The sequence below is a fragment of the Oryctolagus cuniculus genome, chromosome 2, assembly GCF_964237555.1.
Source record: "Oryctolagus cuniculus chromosome 2, mOryCun1.1, whole genome shotgun sequence".
NCBI lineage: Eukaryota > Metazoa > Chordata > Mammalia > Lagomorpha > Leporidae > Oryctolagus > Oryctolagus cuniculus.
The window spans coordinates 127,547,629-127,551,141 of record NC_091433.1 but is presented as its reverse complement, the minus strand read 5'-3'; positions in this window follow the sequence as shown (position 1 = coordinate 127,551,141).

The following is a 3,513-nucleotide window of genomic DNA, read 5'->3' as shown; positions in this document are numbered from 1 at the left end:
CCACCAAGTGCGGGTGTCAACGTGAAGTAGAGTGTGTCACCCAGCAGTGGTGTAGTTCTGCTGTAGGGTAGCAAGGGTAAGCCATACCTAAATTCCAGGTATGGAAATAAAACTGGCCAAAGCCTTATGCAGGAAGCAGAGTTATGTGTGTGGCTGCCATTTCAGTTCAAGAGCAAGAAAGGTAACATTCCTGGGGGAGCTTAGGGCAAAAAGGCCTGGAGCTGACACAAGAGTGCAGATTAAGACATGGAGTGATGAGGCTCGGACAGGCAAGGTAATCTTTTTTTTTTTTTTTTTTTTTTTTTTTTGACAGGCAGAGTTAGACGAGAGAGAGAGAGAGAGAGAGAGAAAGGTCTTCCTTCTGTTGGTTCACCCCCCAAGTGGCTGCTATGGCCGGTGCGCTGCGCCAATCTGAAGTCAGGAGCCAGGTGCTTCCTCCTGGTCTCCCATGTGGGTGCAGGGACCAAGCACTTGGGCCATCCTCCACTGCCTTCCTGGGCCACAGCAGAGAGCTGGACTGGAAGAGGAGCAACCTGGACAGGACCAGTGCTCCAACCGGGACTAGAACCCCGGGTGCCAGCGCCACAGGCGGAGTATTAGCCTAGTGAGCCGGGTTGCCGGCAAGAAAGGTAATCTTGAAGTGTAGTTAGTGGATTGGGGCAGCATGTCACATCTGGACTGAACAAGGGTTATTTTAGTTCTTTCATCCAAATAAGAGGCTGCAGCAGTTCATTTCTTCACTGAGGTCTGCAGTGGTCCAGGGAACTGAAGTTGGCACGAATCACCATCCAGTAATCATAAGGAAAAGTGGTGGTGCTGAGGCTGAGGCCACGAGCGGGCTCGGGAACAGTGTGACAAACCCGACATTTCTCAAACCGCCATCTAGCTTTTCTCTATTTCTTAGGTCTCCTTGATAGTTCCTCTGCTTCATCAGTGTGCCGTTTGTAAGCATCACATCTGCCTTTATGAACTCTGTGATAATGTTTAATGTTTTCAAATTGCCTCATTAAAGGAATAATTATGGAGTTTTAAATTTGTGTTTTTATACTAAAATATTGAAACCACATTTAAAGTGATAAACATCCTTAGGGAAAGATATAAAGTGAGCAAATACAGACTTTGCCTTGGGAGTAAGTTGGCTTGCCTGTCTAGTCCCACCTTAACTCCTCAAATATAAGGGCCCTGCCCATTCTAAGACCTTAATTATTACAAATACCAAAAAAAGCATAGTAAAGAACACATGATGCTTTTATTAGCCAGTCAACAGGGGCTCATTGCCACCCAAAACTCCAGACATTCGCTTCTTTATAATTTAACACCCTTCAGACCCCCAGGCAGGTGCTTGTATATATTTCCTGTCCTATGTGCACAAAATACAAAGTGGCTGCTTCCATAAAACTATAAAGTTTATGGATCATGCTGCTGTTGACACTGGAGATGTCTTTGAAGTGCAAGAAAACTTGAGCAATGAAAGCACTTAGAGAAAATACAGATTAATTGACTTATCAAATCCCTTCTCTTACATAGCATGAATGTAATGAAATCTTGTGTAGCAAAATGTCATTTCTCCATCATGCTGAGTGTCTATTTCCTTGCTTTTCTTTGACTTTGTGCCTTTAGTCTCCCATAAACTAGTGCAAGAATCCCAACAATTGCAAATAGCAGCTGAGTAATATTTTATAATATCAAATAATTCATAAATTTTATATATGTAGTTCTAGATGAAAGTCTTATGGCACATGATATCCCTTCTTTACTTTGGCAACTAGAAGGGCATGCAATACTGCAATTGTAAATATTTTATGTAAGAAAAGTACAGTAAGATTTTTGTAGGAAGAGGAGAGCAGCTGGTGAAAGGCAGGCCATGGGTTTACAGCAGCACAACACAGATAAACAGGAGAAGCAGCAGTAGTCATTAAGCTTGTAGGAAGGTTGTTATTCAACAGATGGCAGCTTGATGGGAGGAGCTTCCCATCTACAACCTTCTAGGGCTTTAGGAGATGGTGAAAATGTCAGAGACTGCAGAATAGGACTATTTTCATGATGTGTTTCTGTGGCTACGTATCTACTTAACATTAATAAACATTTTTGAACTGTAAGTCATCTTATAATTGTTTATTCTGTTTGTGTACATATTTAAATTCTAACAGCTCTAAAATAGAAAGTAAAATACTAGATGGATATATTAGGATTACTACATAACAAAATACCACAGAGTGGGTGACTTACACAGAGAAATTGTATTCTCATTGTTCTGGAGGGTAGAAGCCCAAGATCAAAGCTTGGTTTCTCTGGAGGTCTCTCCCCTCAGCTGTCAAATGGCCAAATCAGCAACATTTCCTCTTCTTGTAAGGATACTAGTCATAGTGGATTAGGTCCCCACTTTTATGGCCCCATTTAACCTTAACTACCTCTTTAAAGGCCCTATCTCCCAACTGGAAACTAGGGCTTTGATATATGGATTTGGTGGGTGGCATGGTTCAGTCCATAAAACCAGGTATAAGAATGTGTTGGATAGGACAACGTCCAGACACTGCTTCTAATACTAACAGTATGTTTAAGAGAAGATGGGTGTGTAGGTGAATGGAATGGGGTGGACTGGTCCTGCAGGTGGGCAGGGATCAGGTAATAGAGGCCCTAATGGGACAGGGAGCAGAAGAAGTGGGGAGAACTTTCTCTCTGGCTCTTCCTCCTGGAGCAGGTATGCCTCTCCTGCTGTTGCCCTTGGACATCTCTCTCAAGGTTCTTTAACTTTTGGATTCTGGGACTTGCACTAGCAGCACCCAAGGGGCAGTGAGCATTTGGCCTTGGACTGGAGGCTATACTGTGGGCATCACTAGTTTTGAGGCTTTCAGCTTTTTGGACAGAGCTGGGTCACCAGATTTCTGGCTCTATAGCTTGCATATAAGCTATCACAGAATGTTTCAACCTCTGTGATTGTGAGTCAATTCTCCAGTAAAACTTTTTATATAAAAATATATATTCTTATATATGTATATATAATAGATAGATATATAGAAAGATAGATATGGCCAGCGCCGCAGCTCACTAGGCTAATCCTCCACCTGTGGCGCTGGTACTCCAGGTTCTAGTCCCAGTTGGGGCACTGGTTCTGTCCCGGTTGCTCCTCTTCCAGTCCAGCTCTCTGCTGTGGCCCAGGGGGGCAGTGGAGGATGGCCCAAGTCCTTGGGCCCTGCATCTGCATGGGAGACCAGGAGGAAGCACCTGGCTTCGGATTGGCACAGTGCGCTGGCTGTAGCAGCCATTTGGGGAGTGAACCAACAGAAGGAAGACCTTTCTCTAATAAATAAAAAAAAAAAGAAAAGAAAGATATATTGTCTGGAGAATCCAGGCTAATTTAGGTACTAGTCAGAGTTGCTGGCATCCACTGGGGCTCTTAGGACACATCCTCTGTAGGTAACTGGGGATACATATATATGTGTATATGTGTGTATAAATAAATATCTGTTCTCCAAAAATGTGAATCACAGGTCACATGCACTAGAAGATCAA